This window comes from Citrus sinensis, chromosome 3 (genome assembly GCF_022201045.2).
Source record: "Citrus sinensis cultivar Valencia sweet orange chromosome 3, DVS_A1.0, whole genome shotgun sequence".
NCBI classification, from domain to species: Eukaryota; Viridiplantae; Streptophyta; class Magnoliopsida; order Sapindales; family Rutaceae; genus Citrus; species Citrus sinensis.
In genome coordinates, this window is record NC_068558.1 from 23,538,054 (window position 1) to 23,564,685 (window position 26,632).

At 34.2% G+C, this 26,632-nt stretch overlaps 1 long non-coding RNA gene across 1 annotated transcript in view; it reads right to left on the reverse strand.

Moving 5' to 3' along the window:
• Window positions 1-1,618: 1,618 nt before the first annotated feature.
• The window catches only part of LOC112496231 (uncharacterized), a 54,147-nt gene continuing 29,133 nt past the window's right edge, over window positions 1,619-26,632 (reverse strand). The window contains exon 3 of the long non-coding RNA XR_008052778.1: window positions 1,619-1,702. This is a non-coding gene — a long non-coding RNA (uncharacterized LOC112496231). The remainder of the gene's footprint in view (window positions 1,703-26,632) is intronic.

The following is a 26,632-nucleotide window of genomic DNA, read 5'->3' on the forward strand; positions in this document are numbered from 1 at the left end:
ATATACGTAGTAATCTCTAAGTACCTATGACTAGACAAATCCCTAATGCAAGGAATAAATAAATAACAATATTATCGACACACTGATGTAATAATAAAAGCCCTAACATTTGTCAGTTGCAATAAAATTGGCTAGACAAAAAAGAAAAAAATCCTCAGTTTCATGTTAGTTGTTTTAGTGATCTGAGAAAGCAAAAATCACTTGTTGAAAAAGCACAATTGCTCACTTTTAGTAATTTTATTCTTTTGTATTTGCTAATTGCTCAATCTCCATAATGTTCTTTCTCTTGTTAAAAGCCTGGAAAAGCTATCAAGAGAACTATTTTAGCAATCCATGCAATGAATATATCATTTTAAACTTGCTCATTTATTTTGTTTTGGATATGGAATTGATGTTCTTTGCTACCAATGAAGAGATTTGATCAAATTGTTTATAAAAGAATAAAATTGTGATTCTTTTCTTTTGAAATAGTTTTGTTCTTTGGTCACATGAAATTTATAAAGGTATAACGTTGCAAAATGATAGAGTCTAAAGAGAAAATCATTGTACTTTTTAGTAATTTTGTACAGGATAAAATTAGAATCATTAATAGGGTTTTTTTAGATAAAATGAGATAATCAAATATCAATACTCTAAAGGAGATAATTAGATTCTTAGGCTTTCATAGTTTTTTCTTTTTTAATACACTAGGCTTTTATAGTTGAAACATCCAAAATCAGATGCAGATGCAAAACTTGGCCATAGAAATTAGAACATCCTTAATTCAAAAGCCAATACAAAGATGTATTCCTAGTAGGACAAAAACTTTTAAAGTGATGAAATTAGGGAAGCATCGTGATATCCAATTTTAGTAGGCATACCAGGTTTAATTAAAATTTAATTATACAAATAATAAGTAAAAATAAAATGCATAAAATTAAAGCACACAAGAGGATTTTTACGTTATTCACTACATCCATGGAGCCACGCTCAAATATCAAGTAATTTGCTAGGCTCAAGAGATTACAACCTGTTGAAACCTTACACAATATGAGACTCCATCTTAGTGATTGCCACCAACTTATTATAAACTCACCAAGTGTTGATAGGTGACTTTTTATCTAAATTAAACCATTATTGGTGGTCTGTTGATCTTGGAATTAAGGAGTTGATGACTCCACACTACAAGAAAATAGGCAACAGATGACGGTAAATAACTGTCATAAAAAGGGATGTATGACAGACAACTTATCTGTCCTCTATGTCACTATCATTAATTCATGACCGAATATTTTCAGTCATGAATTTATGATGGTTTTTCACAGTCACATATCTGTCACATAATATTTTAATGAGAAATTAAAATTATTTAAAGTTTTGGCATTTTTAAACTTTTTGGCTGGTTTTTGGTATTATCTCAATATTAAAATTACTTAAAAGCATTATGTTTTTAATTGTATAGTTATTATTATTTGTGTTGAATTATTATTATTATTAGAATTCTCAAATTCTACAAATTTTTTTTTAGAATAAATTATGATAAAAAAATTAAAAAAAATCCAATTAATAAAACCCGGATATCCATTTAACCATACAATCCATATCATTGAGGTATTCAAGCTACAACAACCCAAAACTTCACAAAATATCCTAAACATCCTCTCCATTCTTTTGCCATGCCCTCAATTGTTGGCCTTAGAATACTAGTCCCGTAACTCCGCATCTTATTCCTATTCAAGAAAAGAATGAGAGCAATAATCAGTTTAACTATGAACAAACATGCATACCTTAATAATAGTTTACAATCTAATAATTGCGCATAGCTATTTTTTTATAAGTTGAACTATCTAATGAAAATATCTATTGTAGCCCCAAAGAAAAAAAAAACACAGAAGCTAAAAGAAAGCAAGATTGACAATTTCATTGCCTAATTTAAGAAAAGGAGAAAAAAGTCCATCAAATGTTACTATATTGCCAGTAAATGTAATCAACACATTTTCTTAAGAACTCTATCTCTGCTATATTTTAACATTAGCAATTTTACCGCAAGCCAACACATAAAAATTACAAAACCATTTTCACAAATAAAGTATTTGTAACAACACTCACATTTTGTCAAATGCAATAGGGCTATCCATCTCAAAACTAGTTCTAAAATATAAGAAAACATGGCATTAGAAAGATTATAACTCAATGAAACACATAAAAACATCAAATAAAAATTCATAGAGTTCAAGCAAAAGACAGATATCTAAACATTTATTCAAATACCCAGTTAAGAATTTCTAAAGTAATCCAATTCGGTTGCCTTGAACAAAATCATTAATGGCACTACCGTATCTAAAGTGAAGCACTTCATAACTGGTGGACCAAATGTGTAGCATAAAAGACCATACAACATCACAGAAAAACATCATGAAAAAACAAACAACAAAGGATTCTAAATTCTCAACAATATTTACTAATAACCCTTTCAACATCTTAGTTTCAGAATTAATGAGCTACCTACAAGAAAACTAGCATCAACAAAACTCAAACATACACAAAACAATCTAGTTCTTTCTAGGTCAAGAAAATTAAAAAAAAAAACTATGAAAGATATAAGATTCACAAGCTTTGTGGATTTAATTCTATATGTCAACTAGACCAAGGCCATTGACAACAAACAAGTTTTCTAAAACAAAAGTTAAAGCAATAAAGAAAATGATTAACCAAAGAACTTGGGGATTAAAAAATCTTGCTAGGAGAAACTCTTGTCTTCGAATAAGTTTAACTTAGGAATGAAATTTCACAAATGTTAAGAATTGTACACACTTTCAATGGCATCTTACCATTTTCTAATTTTCTCACCAAACTATACATACTACAATAAACTATTAATAATAACTGAGAATGGAAAAAAAAATAAATGAATCATATAAACCTTCAGTCTTTCAATAACATGTTTAACTCCTGTTCTCACCTTAATTAAAAAATCTACTTCTTGATCTTTATCTCTAAAAATTATCTATATTGAACCAAAATGATTCTTAGATAGAGCTAATAAATATTAGATTAAAAAAAAAAGATAACTTCTTTAGGCTACACAGTAAAGAGAAAACAAAATAAATAAATCCATGAAATCAAGAAAAAAATGACAAGTAAATCAAACAACCACTGAGTTAGATGAACTAACCTTCCCATAATTGCGCCTCGCCAATAATCATCTCTATTATTATGCCTTGCCGGCTCTTGAAAATTATGAACTTTGGCCATTCATTTTTTAGCTATGGATCTACTGCTCACACAAAACAAATTTATTAAAAAACTAGTTAGCAAACAAATTTGCTTTAAAATAAAGTAATTACTAAAGTACAAAATCATTGCAAAATATTTGTCATTCCTAACCCATACTTCACTAGATTTCTAATTAAAAGAAACTCAAAATTCTGATTAACAATCCATATTTGACCATAGATTAACTTCCGAGTCCAACATGGAATACAAACTTCCCATTAACAATATTTAAAAAAGATCATATATTTGGTTTTATCAATTAATCAACAGAAAATTTAAAAAAGAAAACCCTAGCAAAAAATTAAACAAGAAAATCCTAGAAAAAAATAAGATCCCTAAACACAAATTAAAATGAAACAATTGATAATTGGAAAAAGAAAAAGAAGTCGACTAACAATAATGAAAAAGAGGCCAACTAACAAGGATGAGACTAAAGCAAGTGGCCTAATCAACTTTGACGAAATCGACATCCCAACCTTTGAGATCATCATCTATACCAGAGTGGCAAGATCGTCGAACTTAGATGCCTTCCCATGTTTATTATAGTACTCGATGGCCTTAGAGAGGATCTTACTGGTGAAGTTGGGCAAAAGGATTCCGTCATCGGGCAATCGTCATGAATCATGTGCTTGACAATGGTTAGTTACGGTTTAATGGGAAAATTTGAAAGGAAGTGAAAGAGACAGACGGTATTGGGGGACAAAATAAAACTGACGCAGTTGATGGCTTAATAAGAAGGAGGGTGATAGTTGAACAAGAAGAATAAATCAAGCATGACGGTGACGATAATGTGTGGATGGTAAGTCGACGACAAGAACGAGCCAGAGAAGCAGCATTTAGGGATTTTGATTTCTAAGGTGTGAGTGTTTAACACTTAGAAAAAGAAAAAGAATGTTAAAAGTACCAAAAACGGTAGCGTTTTCTTTTTCTTATCTATTATTAAAATGAACCTTTTGTTTTAAAAATAAAATAATACATCAAATTTGGGTCAAACATTGTCAAAATCATTTTTCTATCATAATTTCTTGATATATCAAATTACTATCACAATTCTATCATAAATTCGTGATAAACAACAACTCTATCACAACATCATCATAAATTTATGATAGAAAATATTTATATAACAAGACCATCACTAATCTTTGATAGATTGAAATTTCTATCATGAGTCTGTCATAGTGTTAAGATATAAGTTATTTTGCCTAGAATCTGTCATAAATTATTTGTCATCTATTGCTTATTTACTTGTAGTGCCACTACCATATGAAAATGACCATATGGCCAACTATATGGGAGGGCCAATATAAGGTAAAAAACTAGAGAAAAACAGAGGACAAGTTCTTAACCTTTTCTATGATGACTAGATAGCAAGAGGCATAACATTTTGAGGGGTGATTTCTTTGTAAATAAAAGTACCCCTTTATATTAAAGATCAGACTTTAGCATCGGAGAGTTCCGGCGAGACCTGACCACTTTCTATGAATGACGGGTTAAGAATTTCATGTTCAAATCAACTCGCTCTCTAAGTTTAGCTTGTGCTATTTTCCCCCAAAAACAAATTTGGCTGTTGAGGTCATTCTTCAACATCAATGCTAAGTGAAATCTCTGCATGCACTACATGTCTTTTGCTTTCTCTACTGAACAAGACTTTTAAGCAATGGTATGTTGCCTCTTTATAGAATCCATTGACTGAAAACAAATGATCCCTTCTCCTAAAAAGGCCAGAGACAACAACTCCCCAATCAAAGAATAATTCTAAAATTGTTGCCTGTAATGTAGAATCCATCAACTACTCGAACAACTTTCACTGCTGTAAAGATTAGGTCAACAAAACCACCAAAGAAACATAAAGCCTGAATGTTGACAACAGACTCTTCTCACATAAAAAAACTAATGGATAGACAAACAAACAAAAGACCAGACACCACATACAAATTGCGACATCTTCCTAAAAGCGTTAAAAAGGATGCCTTTATTCTCAGTGTGCGACTTGAACCAAAATATGTGAATGAATTTCTCTTATGTAGTGTTAGGTGAATCATGGGTATTGGAGAGCCTAATCTTGTCAAATATTTGTGCCTTAAGCATTTGGCTGCATAAAGAACTCTTTATGATATCTCTATATTATCTTTCATATCATAAGTCATAACAATTCAATCTCAATATTTAATCATCACGCTAATCTTAACTACCATCTTTAGATATTGTTTGCTTGATCTTGATAGATGTCTTCTATACATAGATTGATTTATCTTCAATTAATTTGATCTTGTGGTCTCCACATGAAGTAATGCCTAAGTCCTCGATCTTCTCTATGGTTCACGTTAACTTCATAATATAAACTTGTCTTGTGCATTTCCCTTATTCTAAAATATCTCCCTACGCACTTATGTGAACCCTACTTATATATAATATGTAAAACCCTAATTTGCATGTATCTACTATTGTTCTCAGGCACTATTTGTAACACTTGACATAATCTACGTTACATGGATATTACAATATTAATGAAGACTCAATGATGTGTCTAGTGAAGATGCTAACATACAAATATAAATATTGACGTTGTTATAGAAATACCAACATCTGTATAGTGAAATTTCGAACACATTGTGACAAATGAATCCTTCCAAGGCTCCTCCTAGCCTAAAGGACTTTTAGCTGCATTATTTCAGAGGCATTGGGATGCAATGGGAAGATCTGTAACTGAGGTTAGCCTTACAGCTATCAATAAGGAAGGAGATAATCCCCCTCTTAACCATAAGTCCATACTCAATCACATAACTTAAATCCCCAAGATTAAAGAGCCCAAAAGTTATATAGTTGAACTCAGGCCTATAACTTGTATGAAATTATTTATAAAATTGTTATTGCAAGTTATTAGTTATAAAATTGTTACTAAATGTATTGCTAATTGATAATGAAGAGTATGTTGGAGAATGTTTCGCATAATCAGTAGCATTAATTTACTCCTCATCGCTTAATTACAATCAATATTATTAGTGTACGAGTGTTTATACAAAATCAGGTGTGAACTTGACATCAACAAAGCCTATGGTCGACTAGGATGGTGTTTTTGGGAGGTGTCATGTGAAAGCACAAAGAGGCTTACTTAAGATAGGGATACTGCGAGAAAAACTTCTTAATTAATTTAACTAATATTATCGGCGCAACAAATTACACATTAATTATCATATAATGATCTTAAGTTGAAATATTTAATAAAGTTGAACTAATATTTTTAATGCTATGTTAACTAATAAAGTGTTTCTTTAAACGTTTGTTTTATCATTGTTTAAGTTTTTTACTTCATCTAATAATTTCCTATATTTCGCAACGAACTGATAGATAGATTAATGTCGCAATTGAAATTGTGTAGCCAGAACCAAACAATATTTGACAGAATGCAAACTGATCATTTCATATGTGCAAACAAATAAATAAACATATATAGTGCCTGCATGCATCTCTTAGCAATTAAAGAGTGTGTGAAAATATGTAAGGCGAATATATATAGGCTTGCCTAGTTGAAAATTATATCTTTTTCTTTTTTTTCTATTTTCTACTTTGATAGTATTAATTCCTTAATTAATCGTATTTAGCAGAGATGAAGTTGTAATTATGGACATACTTCTGGAAATAGAATGTTGTAATAATGGCATTATCATGATGATACATGCCATTTATGAAACATAAACATTCTTAATTAATTTGAAAGATCTTGGTTCTCCTGCTGCGAATTGTAACAATTAGCTAACTAATACATAAAGTGTTGTTGGAAAAAATATGCAAAAGGAAAGAGAGCGTTATTAATTAAACTGACATATAGACAATACCACATGATTTAATGTTTATTAACAGAACTTAATTAAAACATAACACACAATAGATTTATTTATTAAAGAAGACAAAATAAGTAAACATATATAGTACAAACAGATAAATAAACATTTATAGTGCTTCCACGCATCTCTTAGTAATTAAGGAGTCTATGCAAATATTTTGAAGAGAATATATACGATGATGAAAATTATAACTGATTTATTTTTATTTTGTTACTTTGATAGTATTAATTCCTAAATGAACTGTATGTAGCAGAGAGAATGTAAATTAAGGACATATTTCTATAAATAGAGAGTTATAATGGCATTATCATGATGATACACCTCACTTAAGAAATATATAAATGTTCTTAATTAATTAGATCTTGGTTCTCCTGCTGCGGCTGTAACAATTTGCTAACCAACATATTAGTGTTTTTGTTCAAAAAACTACTCAAAATGAAAGAGAGCATAAGTAATTGAACTGATATATGGAAAATATATCATTCCCCGTAGCAGTTTTTTATTTTTAGCTTATGCACTTCTATTTCGCACAAACATTAATATTACATTTTATTTTGTTACATTTTCTTTAATATTGCATCTAGTTGATTTTCTCTTGATGATTATATGCTTGTATTATTAATGGTTTGATGCTTAATATGAGCTCATGGCTTTGTGATGATGATATGAAAATATTGGTTTGATGATTGAAGTGTTCTTAAATAATAAGTGTATGGAGATGGTTTCAATGCTGATTTGGGAGTGTTTTTCCTAAACTTGTATTTGAGATAATACTTGTTGTAGGGGAGGTTCTGCCAAAATTTTTGAAAAACATAGATAAGTTATTTCTTTCATTTCTTTCTTTATTCATAACACTTATTTTTTATAATGAAGTGGGAGAATATTACATTTATTTGAAATCAGATTTCTAGAATCTTAAGAAAAGTTGTGTTGTTATACACACTTACACATATACACACAAAATGTTTAAAAAATTTTTAAATTATTTTTAAATTGGCTTAACTTGAAATAATGGCTCTTTTCAAACTTGTAAAATATTTAAGGGGAACTTATATTCAGGAGGAGCTAGCATTGTTTTTATTTCTCCATACCTTGAATACATGTAAGGTTTGTCATCATTAAAAATGGGGAGATTGTTGACATAAATGGTCTTTTCATATTGATTTTGATGATAATAAGCAATATAAGTTTTGACTAAGAATGTTGGAGTCTTGAAACTTGTTAAGCTCTTAGGCCGAATGTTGTTTTTGGGATTGTATAAGAATATGGAAACAAATGGATAGCCGTTAATGATTAAATAGAAAAACTATCATACAAAGGATAAAACGAAAAACTGATTCTGAAGGAAAACAACAAACCATTTATTGGAAAATGGTTAACCGACGAACTCCAGAGAATATCCAGGTTGCAAATAGCATACCGTTTAGCACAAACGGCTATCCAAAAAATTCCAGAGAGAATCTAGGTTGCAAACCATAGACCGTTCTGTCCAAACAGTTAGCTGATAATTTTGTACAGGTTTCTGGAATGTTAACGGCGATCCGACTTCTCAAAATAGTGATCCGACTATTCAAAATTGCGGTATAACGGTCACTTGCTCAAGTCAAAATAGTTACCCAACATCAATTAATGGTGATCCGATAATTTTTAAAAAGTCAACAATAGCTAATTTTCTTCTCCAACTATAAAATGCTCAATCATATTCAAATTCAACGTGATTAAAAAATTATCAATGAGGGAGACACTTGGGATAAGAGGTTTGGTATTACCTCAAGTTTTAAAGATTGATTGACAACTTGGAAGTCAATTGTAAATCTTAAAACTTTGGGTTGTAAAGGCTTGGATAGTGGAATCCTCAAGCTTGGTGAGCTTGGAAGCGTGAACGTAGGTGGAGTTTGCTGAGCCATGTAATGATATCATTTTTGTCCTCTATCTTTCTTATCTCTTTAATTTTTTTTATTGTTATTATTATTATCATTGCTTTGAATTATTTTGTGATGTTCATTTGCCTAAGATTTTAAAACTCAATTCACCCCCTCTTGGGTTGCATAACTAGTATTTCACTAAATACTGGAAGCATATAATTATACAATACTTGTAAACTTCTTTCGAATATGTCATAAAATATCAATAGCACTTCAAAATACGCCAAGACACTTCAAACACTTCAAAATACAGGTTACCTATCTTCTCCCCTTAATCGTCAAAATTACTTCCCACTATGCCAATCCATCAAAAATACTTTCACAATTACTAACAAAGAAACCAACAATGTATAACAAATAATTAAGGCACTCAAAACAAGCATAAGTATAAAACATGAATCCATAAATATTATCCAATCAAAGCCAGAACAACTGTATCAAATGCATATGATAATGTTGGTGCATAAAAATAGGAGACAAGTAAAAATAAAACGAAAGATGAAAGTCACTAATTAAAAGGCTGGGATGATAAGGATGGTGGCAGAATCCCGAGAGTAGCAAAACGTCGATGCTAACCGTCAAGAAGCTATTGTTGTTGATCGAAGAGGCACTACTGCTCAGTAATAATATGATCTTGAAATATTGCAAATTGTGACCGAAGTTGGTTCTGCTACTTGAATTCGAACTTCACTCAACAGTTGCTATATCGTATCCCCATGAGCTTCTGAAGAGGGGTAAGGAAGAGCTTCTAAATTGGGATGAAGAGGATGTGGTTGTTGTGAGACACTGATGAAGAGGATTGTGAGCTTCTTTAATAGCATACATTAGAGTCACGAAGTACCACACATAGTACAAAGTGTGATGTTCGAGTTTTTATATATATGAAAGATGAATTTAAATGTTTTAGCTCATTGTTTGCAGCTATTTTCTGTAGCTTTTCTAATCTTGATCGTATTTTACGATATATATATATAAGCACCACCACTGGATTTCTATTTTCATTGTGCACACAATATTCTGGTTCTGATTCTGTTTCTAGCAGGGTCATCGGAAGTATAAGTGACACTATGTGACATGAGCTAACCTTTTTTTTTATTGTGTATATATGATATACAATTTTTTTTCATGATTAATTATGCTTTTGATATTCTAAAATCAATTATGAATTTATATCTTTCTGTTATAAAATGCATTTTGTAAAATTTATGATTTTTAATATATGTTTTGATAAGAAAAGGGCTTGCAATATTTTTTGAACCTGATAACTGTAGTGAGTGGTCATGGTTTTACTTACCGAGTTGACAATGCACTCCTCGTCATTACGTTTTGGAGATTGAGTAATTTGTTGAGAGGTGCGCTTATCTTTGGACCTAGAAATTTATTTATTTTTGTTATTAGAATAAGAGGAGAATGAACTTTTGTTTCCTTTAAGTTTGTTTATCTTCCAAACTTGCAATTGGAGAGTTTTGAGACTTTGTTATATTTATGGCTTTGGAAAAGGAAAATGCTTAGTATTAGGCTAGTGGATTTATTTGAATAAACTTTGGCGCATTTCTATTTGAGACTTTTGTAAAGGATTATGATTTATAAGTAACCTCATTTACCACATGCTCCACATGTGTTGGATTCAGGGTATTATAATTTACTTGAAGTGAGGATGTTGTTTGTGTAGTTTTCATTGGTAACTTATCAATACTAGACTTAAATAAATCATTGATGAACTTAGAAAATGGTAAAAGAGGCTATAAATAAGGTTGAAATTCTCAAACTTGAAATTAGTTCCTATTACTTGAAAATTGAACAAATTAGCCATAAATTTGTTTCAATTACCCAAGATAGTTTTAACCAAATTTTAAGTTCAACAAAACCTTGACCCAATGTTTAAGAAACTTAATGATAATTTCCTAACTGTACATTTTATCAAGCTAATGTATTTTCCTTTTATACACGAGCAATAGTGCATGATTGTTCATGGAATACATAGCCTATTAATAGTTTATATAGAGGTGGCAAAATGGGTTAATGGGTTGTGTTTATGTCGTATCAAAATTTAAGCCTACTCAAACACGGTCCATTTAATAATTGCATCAAACAATTGAAATCCTAGTTAACCTGAGATTACTATTAACTGGATTTATATTAGCATGATCAATTTAATAATTAAATCAAATTTGATCGGCCAAACTGTTTTAATTGTGTAGAGTAAATGAGTGGCTCAAGGTTACAACCAAGAAGAGGGAATTGATTTTGAAGAAACATTTGCACCTGTAACTAGACTAGAATCCATTAGGATGCTCTTAGCATTTGCATGTCACAAAGATTTTATTTTATTTCAAATGGATGTCAAGGGTGCTTTCTTAAATGGTTATATTATGGAGGAAGTTTATGTAAAACAACCCCTTGGTTTTGAAAATGAAAAATTTTTAAATCATGTTTATAAGTTGTCAAAAGAATTGTATGGATTAAAGCAAGCACCTAGAGGATGGTATGATAGGCTTAAGGATTTCTCATTGGATAATGGTTTTTTAATGGGAAAAGCGGATACTACTTTCTTTGTTAAACATAAGAACCAAAATATACTTGTAGTTCAGATTTATAGTGATGACATTATCTTCTGTTCTACTAATGAATTGTTGTGTAAAGAATTTTCATCTTGTATGAGTAAATAATTTGAGATGAGTATGATGGGAGAGTTGATGTACTTCCTTGGACTGCAAATAAAATAAGATGAGGATAAAATTTTCATAAATCAAGCCAAATATGTGAAAGACCTAATCAAAAGATTTGGTTATGATAATGGAACTGCAAAAAACACTCCAATGAGTATTACCATCAAGCTGGACAAAGATGAAAAGGGTAATGAGGTTGACATCAAGACATATCGAGGTATGATCGAATCCTTACTGTACTTGACTGCTACTAGGCTTGATATTATGTTTAGTGTATGCTTGTGAGCAAGATTTCAATCTTGTCCTAAAGAGTCACACTTGCTTGCTGTTAAATGAATCTTTCGATATATGATCCGCACCATCAATCTTTCGATGCCGATTTTGCCGGGTATAAGGTTGATAGAAAAAGTACTAATGGAACATGTCACTTCCTAGGTTATTCACTTGTCTCTTGGTTTAGTAAGAAATAAAATTCGGTTGCACTTTCAACCACCAAGGCAGAATATATTATCGCATGTAGTTATTGTGCACAAGCCATTTGGATTAAACAAACCCTTAAAAACTATGGTATTAATCTTGATCAACTACCTATCTTGTGTGACAATACTAGTGCTATCAATCTATCAAAGAATCCAATTCAGCATTCTAGGACTAAACATATAGAGATTAGACATCATTTTCTAAGAGATCATATTAAAAAAGGAGATGTTGTGATTAAATTTATTTGTACTAAAAATCAACTTACAGATATCTTTACAAAACCCCTTAGTAAAGAGCAGTTTATAAAGATTAAACATGAGCTTCGAATGATGAATGTTGCATCTTAATTTATAATATTTTTTTTGGCATCATTGTTTGATATGAGTAATTTCATATGTTTGATCATATATACACTTATGTTTCATGCATTAAAAGGCTTATTGAAAGGTTTCAATCACAAAATGGTTTAAAATCAATTAAGTTTTAAGCCAAAAAATAAATTGATGTATACAATACAATTCTAAGGGTTAACCAATATTCAATAAGAGGTAAAATGATATCTAAGGATAAACCAGCATACCGCTTCTAATCAATCAGATAGTTGTTTTCTTCTTATTGTTACTCACTGGACCAGATCCAGATGACCGGATATAGAAAATCGGTAGGCCGTTTTCTTAAAGGTTACTCTCGGGCCACAATCTGGATAGCTGGTTAGGAAAATCGGTAAATTGTTTCTTAATTTTTCCTCTCGAGACCATAACCAGTCAGCAGGTTCCTTTGAAGCGGTAAGCTGGATCTGCGTCGGCATTCACTGGATTATAATCAGTTAGTCGGATTTTGCAAACCGGTAAGCCGAATTTACTTTTGGCACTCACTGGAAATAATCGATCAGCTGGTAAACCATTTTCAACTTCTCACTTTTTGGACACAAGTCGGTTAGTGCAATCCGGTAAGCCGAATTCGGGCTTTTTAAGAATTGTTCATCTTCTTCTCTCCATTCGGTAAACCGATTCTCTCTCTCTCTCTGTAAAATTGTTTCCTTCCCCTCTCATTCTCACTCTAACACTCATCATCTTCATCCATTTTTATACCAAATTGATTCATAAAAATTATTTCCCATCACTTTTTGTGTTCAAAATCATCTTTGAAATTCATTTCCATCACTTAAATCACTAGATCCCAAATCTAACCTAGGTTTTCAACCGAATTTTCTCTCTCTAAATTACTTCTTCTTAAACTAATTTTGTAATGCCACAAATTCCCATACATATTAAATTATGGAAATTGGGCTTTCATTGAGAATTATGGGTGGCCTATAACCCTTATTAAGGAAGGGGTACTAATTAAATAGAGGTTATTTATGAGATAATTTTGGAAAAGGGTTATTTTTCCTTATTAAATAGGGTTTCTTAAGATCCCCTATAAATGCATACTTTTTCCCCTTCCATAACCCTAAGTTCACAACGTTTATTCTTCTTCTCTGCTGCTCTTTATGCTCCTACCCAAATCTTAGGATTCAAACCTTTGTTTATGAGAGAATCAAAGCGACGGGTAAGTTATTCTTCCTGTTCTCAACAGATTTCTAATCACTCTATCTAGCTAGGGTTTATATTGGCACGATTCTAGAAGGTTATAGATCTTATTGCATGATTTAGAATATATTTAGGCTTTGCTTAGGGTTTTGATTTATTATGAGTTTAGTTAATCAATCCTTGACGTATTAAGCACATTATAATTCTGGACAGCATGAGTATCTCGAATTTAAAGCTATATTTTCTGAACGAATTTTCTTATAAAATTTATATTTCTGGAAACTAGACATGTAGGGCTTCTTGATTAAATTTTATTTCATTAAATTCGACTTCGTTTTCAATTTTATACGTATTTTGGAGGTAGAAACCACTACACTGGAAAACTGCGATTCCAGTATTGTGATCAAATTCACAAGACTATTTGTACCACCAAATGAACTCGAAAAATTTTGAAAGTTTATATGTATGTTAATATATGTGTCTAAGATTCCCAGTTTTAATTTCATAATTTTCTAATTAGTATTAGACATTTGAATTTGTAATTTTTTTGTTTGAATAAGATTGGAGGTATTTCAGTTTGAAACTTATGAGTATAGATTATGATTTGTGAGTAACCTCCTTCTTCACATGCTTCACACGTGTTAGATTTGGGGTGTTACAATTGTGGTATCAGAGCACTAGGTTAGGATTCTGTAGACTTTCTTTTACGGTTTAATTAGATTATCTAATAAAATCGATTACATTTGTTTTGTAGACATGAAGAAGGACAATATGGGTATGAAAAGTGTTAAGAATAAGGGATGGACAGAAATTGACAGGACCAAACAATTTATCTTAGGAGGAGTTTTTGTCAAAGATCTTAGTTATACTACTTATTCAGTACTCTGCGCGCTTGCACGACCTTTAGCTATGAATTATTTACCCTTTTTAATTATTTATTTATTCTCCGTGTATAGTCAAAAGATGTCACGTAGGGGAGGTGCTAGGCATGCCTCTAACTCGAGAGATGTTTTAGGTATCGCTGACGACGCTAACCCAACCTTGCACGAGATGGCTAACGAAGGAAATCCTATGATGCGCGCAATGCTTAGATTGATGGAACAACAAAGTAAGTTAATTCAAGATATGGCTAGAGGCAGAGTTGGGGCACAAGAGAATGTGCCAGTTGAAAGGCAAGGTGGCGCAAGAGATCATGGGGTAATGGTGAACTTAGAACGATTTAAGAAATTGGGACCACCTACCTTTCAGGGGACTGCCGATCCCATGGTTGCAGAGGCATAGCTAAAACAGATGGAGAAGATAATTGTGGCTATGGGTTGTAATGATGATCAAAGAGTAATATTAGCCTCATTTGTCCTTCAGGGTGAGGCAGACCATTGGTGGGATGCCAAATCTTGTCTCGTAAGGGTTGGCTTGCAAGATGCACCCATTACTTGGGAGTTATTTCTGGAGGCTTTTCATGAAAAGTATTTTCCCAAACCAGTTCAACATCAGATGGAGGCTGATTTCCTAAGGTTGACTCAAGGAACAAAGTCTGTTGCGGAGTATGAGGAACAATTTACTGCCCTCTCTCGTTTTGCTCCTACCTTGGTTGCTAATGAGGGTAGTAAGTGTAGAAAGTTCCTGGAAGGGTTACGTCCTAACATTAAAGGCGATTGACCATCCTTAAGATTAACAATTATGCCGATTTGGTGGATCGAGCAATTCTTACGGAGAAGGATATTCTTGAAGCTCAAGTTACAAGGGATCAGAGAAATAAGAAGAATCGACAAGGTGGACCGCAAAATGGAAGCTCTTATAGGCAGGGCCCTCACTCCCAGAAGTATAATGGTGGAGGTAACAAATGGGATAACAAGGGTGTTCCTGATGACATTGCTCGGAGGAACTACCCCATTTGTCGACATTGTGAAAGGAGGCACCCTGGTGAATGCCATTGGAAAACTGGAGCTTGTTTTGCTTGTGGAGAATCTGGGCATGGGATTATGGATTGCCCAAAGAGACGTAGCGAGACTACAAATACTCCGACTAACGAAGGGTAGAGGAAGAAACCGAGGGTGCAAGGGCGTGTTTTTGCACTAACAGAAAAAGATGCTGAGGTGTCCAATGATGTAGTATCAGGTACATTGTCCTTATTCTCTAGAGAAACCAAAGTTCTTTTTGATCCTGGTGCTTCACATTCATTTATATCTTGTGTGTTTGCCCGTTATGCTAATGTACCTATCACACCACTGGATGTTCACGTGACAATTAGTACCTCTATGGGGGATTGCCAGTTAATAGATCATGTCTATAAGTCATGTGTGATCAGATTGTGTGATAGAGAATTCCTTGTAGATCTCCTACCTTTAGAGATGCACGATTTTGATTTGATTTTGAGGATGGATTGGTTAGGACCTTACCATGTTTCAATAGATTGTTTTGCTAAGGAAATTATTTTTCGCCTACCTGGCGAGGAAGAATTTCATTTTCAAGGAAATCATAAGAGTCATAAAGCTTTGATTTCTATGGTTAAGGTAATGAAAATGCTGAAAAAGGGGCGTGAAGGATTTTTAGCGTATATAGTTGCTGACCATCCCGATGGGGCGTGCCTTGAAGACATACCTATTGTAAGGGAGCTTATTGATGTATTTCCTGAAGATCTTTCTGGACTACCCCTAGATCGAGAGGTTGAGTTTACTATAGAATTAGTCCTCGGCACTACACCTACATCCAGGGCGCCATATCGGATGGCACCCATTCAGTTAAAAGAACTAAAGGTCCAGCTACAAGAGTTACTAGATAAGGGTTTCATCCGTCCTAGTGTGTCGCCTTGGGGTGCTCCCGTTTTGTTCGTAAAGAAGAAAGATGGTTCAATGAGGTTGTGTATTGACTACCGGCAGTTGAATATAGTTACTGTCAAGAATAAATACCCTCTTCCTCGAATTGATGACCTCTTTGATCAATTATGAGGTGCAGCGATATTCTCTAAAATTGATTTACGATCTGGCTACCATCAATTGAAAATAAGAAGTAAAGATTGAACATCAAAGGCCAGCAGGAACTTTACAAACGCTTCCTATTCCTCAGTGGAAATGGGAACACATAACAATGGATTTCGTTTCTGGATTACCTCGTTCTAGGAGGGGATGTGATTGCATTTGGGTAATTGTTGATCGATTGACGAAATCAGCTCATTTCTTGGCATGGAAGAGTACAGACAATGTAGGGCAACTAGCTAAGTTGTTCATTAAGGAGATAGTGAGGCTTCATGGAGTTCCAGTGTCAATAGTGTCTGATAGAGATCCACTGTTCACTTCAAGATTTTGGGCTAGCTTACATAAAGAGTTAGGGACGAAATTGAGATTTAGCACTGGTTTCCATCCACAGACAGATGGACAATCCGAAAGGACTATTCAAACCCTTGAGGATATGCTTCGAGCTTGTGTACTAGACTTGAGTGATGGTTGGGAAGAGCACCTAATGTTGATTGAATTTGCTTATAACAATAGCTTCCATTCGAGTATTGGCATGGCACCATTTGAGGCATTATATGGAAGAAAGTGTAGGTTCCCAATCTGCTGGGATGAAGTTGGTGAAAGAAAACTTTTGGGTCCAGAATTAATACAGATTACTATTGATAAAATCAAGTTGATTAGAGGAGAAATAGACTTGTGTTTCTATTTAGTTACTTCTATTATGAATGTGTAATTTGGAGTTTGAGACTTTTGTTATTATTTTTATGTCCTCGGGAGAGATTATTTAGTATTAGACATTTGAATTTGTAAATTTTTTTTGTTTGAATAAGATTGGAGGTATTTCAGTTTGAAACTTATGAGTATAGATTATGATTTGTGAGTAACCTCCTTCTTCACGTGCTCCACACGTGTTAGATTTGGGGTGTTACAAATTTCCAACCGATTTAAACGTCAATATCCCTTTTAAACCTCATTATCTTCCTTTTTATTTCTTCATTTATCTTTAAATCACTCAACATTATCATGTCTAGTTCAAGGTCGGTTAGAGGAAAATGGAAAGAACATGTTCAACAAGCCAAACGGCCACGGCAAGCAGGGGACACTTCCAATTAGTCCAACTTTGAATTTTAGCACTTTCCGAACAAGGGTTTAGTCAAGCGATTTCACCAAAATTTCATGACCCGTGAGGTACTCTCTACATTTTTCATTTTTCAGTATTAGTAATAGAAATTTGTTTCAATTATTAGAAAAGTTGGTTGGATTAATGCTCTTGTGATTGAGGAGAATGTGTATCCCGACTTAGTGAAAGTATTTTACTCGAATATGGATATTTCTGAGAAGAAAAAAAATCTGAGTAATCACCAATGTTGGAGGAGTTTTGATTGATTTTGATGTTTCGGAATTAAATTCTATCCTAGGAACCTCCGATTTTAGCCTAGAAATATTTTCTACTAGAAAATCTCCCGATATTGGTCATTATGTTCATGTTAACGCCGTTAGAAATATATACCGGCATATTAATTTTTCTGATGAAATTTGTAACATTCATTTCCTCACTCAATGTCTATGTCTCCAAACTTGGATCTTACTTCGTTTTATTCATACCATTGTGCTTCCTAGGTCAGGGCATTTGGACGAGATTTCCCACATGGATGTTGCTTTGATTGATTACATCCTTAGACATCGTCCCGTTAACTTGGGGTACACAATTATCCAAGCTATGCTTTCTATACCTAAATTGATTACCTGTTCTCTTCCATATGATCATTTTATCACCCGGATCCTTAAACATTTTAGAGTACCTACTAATGAACCATCTTGTAAACCTTCTAAGAGTATCGGGGATGAAGCTGTATGTGCCTTAGGATTTGAGTGGCGTAATGGAGCTTGGGTAAAATTCATTGACAATAAGTACACTTTTCTTGCTTTGAGTGATGATCGACCACTTAATGATGTAGTCCTTACTGATCAACTTCCTGATTTTTTGCTTCCATTTCGAGGCTAGCGTAGACGTCGAGTTCCTCAAGTGTCTGCCTCTACATCTGCTTTACCACCTTTAAAGCCTCTTGCCTCTGACGAAATTTCTCTTCAGCAACTTATGGATGAGGTGAGGACACTTTCTGTGCAGCAGACTGACTTTCAGCAGCACATTCATGAGGAGCACCAGCGCCTCTCACAACAGCATCAATAACTCATTTATGGACAACACCTCCTCTTTGAGCACTTTGGCATTCTAAATCCATTTTCACATCCATCACCACCATCCTGACCACCTCAGTAGTCTCTTATACTTTTATTTGGACATACCAACATTTACTGCTTTATGTTCTTTGATTTTCCATTTAGATTATATAGATGTCTTAAAAAGAATTGATAAAAAGAATGCATGTCTTAAAAAGAAATGTTAGCATATATGTATCTATAATGTTGATTTTGATGATAGCGAACAAGATTAAGAATGATTAAGTTTTTAAAAGCTCAAATTATTGATACCTTGGAAGTCAATTGCAAGCATTTGAAGCCTTAGAAGTCAATTGTATGCATTTGAAGCTTTAGGAGTCAATTGTAAGCATTTGAAGCCTTGGGAGGCTTGGATAGTGACACCTTGGAAGTCAATTGTAAGCATTTGAAGCCTTGAGAGGCTTGGATAGTGAAATCCTCAAGTTTGGTTTGCTTGAGGCATAGACATAGGAGGGGAGTGTTGAACCACGTAAAAATCATTGTGTTTGCTCTTTCTTCCTTTACTCTTTTATTATTGTACTTTATTAAATTTATTATTATTATTTTATTCAATTAAGACAATAGATTAAATTGTTGTGTGGTTTGTTTAGCTTAAGTTGTAAAAACCCAATTCACCCCCCTCTTGGGTTGCCTAGTTAGTATTTCAAGAAATTTGTAAACCTCACAAATGAAAATGAATTTCTAAGTGCAAAGATTGCATACGTAGAATTAGAAAATAAAACTTTGCATAATAGAGTTGCATTATCAAATGAGAAACCAAGTACTTCACATGAGCATCTAGAACCACATATAGATGATTTGAAAAAGGAAAATGAAATGCTCAAGAAAAAAAATATTGAACTTAGTGATATTGTCTTAAAATTTACAAATTGGCAAAAGATGTTGGATAACTTATTGTTGGTTGGTTTTTATAATCAATTACTATCAATGCCAATGTGCAAGTATACACAACAAGTAATAAAGTGATGAGTATTCAAGATCGTCTCCACAGGGATTGATGTTGCTCAAAATGCTAAAGCAATCACAATAGCGCAAATCAACTAAAACCGAAACAAACAATTGTCAAATAACTCTATCGTAATTAATAATTGAAAGAAAAACTAAGTAAGATAATTTTTTACTGAAATAAACTAAGTTAAATGTGTTTAAGATTCAATTGAGAATATAGTAGTTGAATGATCAAACTCTCCTAATGGGGTGACTGTTGTTTACCAAATTAACATTAGTAGTTACAATAAGTGCTGCAGCACTGGGCAGAATAAATTTGCATCCTCAGTTATCGCATGTTGGAAATCTCATACCTTTAAATCTACTAACAATGACCAGTTGCTTATATATTTATGGTACGACATAATAACCTTTAATCTTTCTACCCTACAAGGTAAACACTTATGTCTAGAGTGTCACAAATCTTAACTTCAAGTATTGCCCTTATGGGATTCAAGATAACCTAATCCAAGAAACTCGACTTAAGAACAAGTAATACTCTAATAATGTCCGCTAAGACATACCCTTTTGCTGCTCTATCTTAACTGAAACTATTAAATGGGTGGTCAACCGAAATAACAGTTGTATTCATAAAAACTGCTAGAGTATAATGCTACAGCAATACCATAACAACATATAAGAACAGTCAAGAACCCATTGGATTATTTGTCACTCAACTACAAGTAAATTTAGTTTATATTCTGAATGGGAAAAGTAAACATAAATATACTGATCATAGAATACATCCAAACAATTAAAGGAAGAAAGATAATATAAGTTGAGCACGGTAAAAGACTAATGATCCTGCCCAGTTCTTTAATGATGCCGAACAACACTCCTAAATCTTGATCTTCTTCTTCTTCTTCTTGCCTTTGTAATTATTTTTTATGATAATTCCTTGTCGCCCTTCTATGTGATGCACGCCTCCTTTTATATTGCAAATTAGGGTAAACACCAAAGCCCATGAGCTCGCATGTGTTTAAATTAGGAAACATGCAGATCGTTATTTTATGGCTGACCCGCGCTTTAAGCTTTCTCCCGCATTATTCCCAGATTGCTGCAGCACCGGTTGCTCTAACACTCGCAACAGCACTGCATTATTCCCGATTGTGCTATTATTCTTTTGTGGCCATCTTCTTTCCTCCTCTTGCTCATCTAATGTCTCTGCATCCCCTCATGACTTTAAAGCCTACAATTATGCACCTGTTTTTAGCACAAATTACTTGATTTAAGCAAAACTTATTAATATCCAACTAAAATGAATGTTTATGCAAAAGGTAACCAAAATATAATAAAAACATCTTATTTGCTCTCTAAATGATCTTGATTCAAGTCTAAAATTGATGTAATAACTCTCATTTCCTAGACGTATCACACCCCGAAACTTAAACTATTACTTATCCTCAAGTAATGACAAATACTAACACTTCACACAAATAATCATTCACACAAATTTAGGTCTTTTATCAATCTTTGCAAGGATTCTTCCACCTTCAGATCATAGTCTCAATCATGTAAGATGACCATAGTAAATTAGTCCTAAACTTAAGCTTCTTTCTGTCCATAACGTGTGTGTGCTTCTTTCGGTTGAATTCTAGATATGCTATAGCATCACTAAGGGATTGCATGAATGTCAGCAGTGAGAACACTTCATTCATAAATGGGGTAATCATAACTTTCACATACTCAACTGTGATTATTTTAGGATTGACAAACTAGGGAATATTTAACCTCTTCACTGTAACATTTATCTTTCATGTGAATGTAAATCAATTGTAATGATGACACCCAATTACTCAAACCATGCCCATATTAGAGTTGCTACAGCAGTAACCGTAATGTAATCTTATCTAGAAGTATCTTTTACTCAAGGCTGAACATGGGGTTCATGAACAGACCTGGCTACTTAATGCCTTAGACAGAGAATTTCTTCTTCATTTTTTTATTTTTATTATATATATATATATATACTACAACATTGCTCATAACTCTCGCTACCTTTAGACACAAGTCTGCATATGGGGTACATACTCAGATCTAGTTACTCAACAACTTGAATCATTGGAACAACTTGTATTCCATAGATATCACAGTTATTCAAACTTGCTTCTTCCCCCCCCCCCCACCCCAAACTTGAGATCTTTTCTCTTCTTTTAGCTTTGCTCTAACAGTCTCATACAACTCAACCAAAGTCTAAGTGTCGGGACAAAATTTCACTTTCATCTATAACTATCTCTACTTGGCATATATATATTGAATAGCACTTAATTTCTCTTCATTAGGTTTTCAAATCCATACACAAATATTATATAATAGAGCTTCACACCACACAAACATAAACACATGCATACAAACATAAACATATGCATTCGGGAACACAACCCCCCCAAACTGAAGAGTTGATGTGTCCTCACAAGCAAACATAACAAAAGCACACAAATGGACAAACAATTTTTTTTTAATGAACTAGTAAAGAAAGAGTACTCCTCTGTGGTGGGGACTGCAGCACATGACAGGTTGCTATCAGCGCTTCTTAGATGCACTGCGCAGCTTATCCTTTGGTGAAGCTTTTGGGGAGATGGCTGGCAATGTCTTTGTCTTTTTCGTTGTGGGGATGGTGAGAGGAGTTGTGGCTGGGGTTGCTGTAGTAGTACTTGTAGACATACTGCCTTTTTGTTTGCTGGATTGTCTTGGACTGGTGTGGATAGGCTGGCTAGGAGTTTGTTGTGGAGGCTTTTGAGTCAATGCATCAGCTGCCTGGCCCTCAGCTGTGATGGCAGCAATAACCGCAAGTAGTTGCTTGGCTTGCTCAGGTGTAGGCATAGCTCTGGCTGCTGCAGCAGCCAGCTCAGCATCGACTTTCTTCATCTCGTCTTTAGAGGCTGGAGGTGTTGCCATTTTTGCTTTACCCTTGTCCTTTCTCTTGCCCGCAAGGACTGGAATAGACGGCTTATCTTCAAGGTCTTCCTCATCCTCTTCTTGAATAATGTGCTTTTTTCTGGTTTTGGGCTGGGTTGGGATGGTTGGTTCCTCACGGTCTTTCTCTGAGTTATCCTATTTTTCTGTAGGTGAGCTATCAGTCTCAGACTTGTCACCTTCTTCCTCAGGTTGGTCAGATGGTTCAGCGTCTTCTGATTCTTCCTCTGCTTGTGGTTCGGCTGCAGCATCTTTTGCTGGTTCCTCTTTGGCAGTGGCTTCTGCACTAGCCTCTGTTGGAGCATCTATGGTGTGGGTGTCAAAAGTAAACTGCTGAAGCAGTGCATCAAGGAAGTTTTGATGAATGCGTTTCATGTACGGAGCAAATTGGTGTAGTTGGTTGTCCAGGTGCTACAGATAACTCCAAAACCAACCATTTTCCCTCTGCTGAGCTTCCACACATTGAGTTATACTGGAGCTGAGTGCCTGGATAGTCTGTTCTAAGCCACTAGCTCGTCTTGCTCCTGTTACAATAGTTGGTTCAGTGGTTGTTCCAGCACTCTCACCAGCAACTCGCTCAATGGTCCATGCCGTAAAGGCACCATCATTTTTTACATGTTCATCTTTGGCGTCAAGACGAACACTGAAAACTATACAAATACTGGTGATGAGTGAAGGAAATAGCTAGGCAGTAGTTCGGTGAGTCTTTACAACATAATCCCAGATTTATTTAGCAATGATGCTACCCACATCTATGGGAAGCCCTCGAACGATGACATACAACAAAACCAACCTTTCTTGCGAAACCATAGTAGTGTGAGTGGTTGGCATAAGCCTAGATTTAACAAATTTTACCCACACCTTAGCAATACGTTTCAAATCTATCATATTAACTACACGCCCTTCCTCGTTAGCCCATGATGCCCCTTCGATGGTAAGAGTTGTGAAAATAGTGGTCCACTTTTTCGGGGTTAACTTATCACGCAACTTAGCATACTCACAAGTAATTTCAGCAGGTAAATTATAAAAAAGCATTGATAACATGAGAGTCTAATGGAACAAGTGTGTTTCTTACCCCAAATGTTGTACTGATCAGGGCTTACCAAATTGGCGTAAAATTCTTTGACTAGAGGCAGCACAAGATCGCGAGGGTGGTTGCAAAACTCCAGCCATCCTCGCTTTGCTACAACATTATGAATTATTTGCACAATTCCAGTAAGTTGGTCTGGAAATTGAAACCATTTTTCTTCCAGAATCTTACGCGGCTCTGTGAATTCTTCATATTTTTCTTCGGCGTGGTAGCTCTGGAATCGTGACGGATCTTTGAGGCGGCTTGTTGTTTTCTTATATCTCGGCATTGCTGTAGCAGTAACAAATTGAAGCTACTGTTCGTGAGAGTAAAAAGAGAAGAAGAGGTTAAGAATTATGAGAGTTGGATTTGCGAAGGAGATGGGGAATAGTGGCGTAGAGCACCAAGCACAGTGACTCCTTTTTATAGTGGACTTTTAATTGGAGATAAATACGGTGACTGGAGATAATTGAGGGAATAAAATATTTTGAATTAAATGTGCATATCCCAAAATGATCGGCCAATGAAATTAAAGTTTTAATTTCGGAGATTTGTTTCCGCAATTTCTATCCATATCCATGTGTCCATCTATCACGATTTCATCTCCAACGGTAAGTGAAAGGCTCCAGCTTTTAATTTACTGTAACGGTAAAATTAGTTGCTGCAGCATCCATTCGCTTATTCTAACAACGGATACATACTCCACACTAAAGCTTCTGACACGTGGTTTGCCTCTGAACTCTGCCACCATACACTCTCACTTGTCAATATGGAATTCAATTGTCACACTTACTTCAAACTAAAATTAAGTCTAAAATTATTAAAAGAAATAAATAGATCGAATTAAAGCGAAAATAAAGAATGCAATAATGTAAAAGGATAAAAATAAATGGTTAATCATGATAAAAAAAGATTAAATAAAATGGTAAAGAGGAAGAGTTGTCTACAAAACCAAAGGATATCAAAATTGGTTTGAAGTGGCTATCTCCTCAATGGGCTACCTCCCATGAAGCGCTTGATTTAAGGTCCTTCAGCCTGACCCTCTTTCATTGCTCAATAGCTGGGTTCTTTAAGGAGTAATACCTCATTTGAACAATCTGCCGCTGGATGTATGTAGTGCTTAACCCTGTGTCAATTAACCTTGAATTCTTGACCTGTTTATTCATCTAAAAGATCAACAGCTCCATGAGGATAAACTTTGAGCAGCTTAAACGGGCCAGACCATCGTGACTTGAGCTTTCCCAGAAATAATCTTAGTCTTGTATTGTGGAGCAACACTAATTGACCAGGGTTGAATTTCCTGTGCTGAATATGCTTTTCGTGCCATTGTTTTGTCCTCTCTTTATAGATTCTTGTATTTTCATTTGCAAACAACCTTAATTCATCAAGCTCACAAAGTTGAAGTTTCCTTTGCTCTGCTGCAGCATGCATATCCCAATTTAATTTCTTAAGTGCACAATGTGCTTTATGCTCTAGCTCTAGTGGCAAATGACAAGCCTTTCCATAAACAATTCGGTAAGGGGACATGCCGAGTGGAGTTTTGTATGCTGTTCTGTAAGCCCATAGAGAATTATGTAAGTGTAAAGATCAATCCTTCCTTGTTGGGTTCACCACTTTTTCTAAGATCTTTTTAATCTCTCTATTGGACACTTTAGCCTGACCATTAGATTGTGGGTGATATGAAGTAGCTACCTTGTGTTTAACTCCATATTTTACCATTGTTGCAGCAAATACTTTGTTGCAAAAATGTGTTCCCTCGTCACTAATAATTGCTCTAGAAGTGCCAAATCTGGAAAAAATATTTTTCTGCAGAAAAGCTACCACTGTTTTAGCATCATTGGTAGGTAATGTTGCAGCTTCTACCCATTTGGAGACATAATCCATAGCAACAAGGATATATAAGTTTCCAAATGATGGGGGAAAAGGTCCCATGAAATATATTCTCCAGACATAAAAAACTTCCACTTCCAGTATATTAGTCAATGGCATCTCATCTCTGCTAGTTATGTTCCTTGTCCTTTGACACATGTCACAACATTTAACAAATTCATAAGCATCTTTAAAAATAGTTAGCCACTAATAATCTGATTTCAGTACTTTAGCAGCTGTTCTGTGACCACCAAAATGTCCTCCATATGCTGCAGCATGACATAACTTCAGTATATGGGGAATTTCTCCTTCTGTAGTACATCTTCGTATTACTTGGTCTGAGCATAACTTATATAAATGTGGGTCATCCCATTGGTAATTTCTAACATTATAAAGAAATTTCTTTTTCTCTTGAAACTTCAGCTCAAGTGGTAGCAACCCACTTACTAAATAGTTAGCAAAGTCTGCATACCATGGAGATTCTGACTGCTGCAGTATCTGTGCTTGCTGTACTACCAACAGCTGTTCATCAGGAAAAGTTTCAGTGATACCCTTCCTTGTCAATGTACTAGTGTCTGCTTCCAACCATGACAAGTGGTCTGCCACTTGATTTTCAATCCCCTTTCTATCTTTAATTTCCAGATCAAATTCTTGAAGCAATAAGATCTATATGATTAATCTTGGTTTGGCATCCTTCTTTGAAATTAAATATTTGATGGCTGCATGGTCTGTGTAAATAGTTACTGCCAGCAACTCTTTCTCTGTAGTGGTGTAATTGATTTGAGTTGGAGTGAAAGTTTTGCTTGCATAGTATATGGAATGGAAAACCTTATCCTTTCTTTGCCCTAATACTGCTCCCACAGAATGATCACTAGCATCACACATCA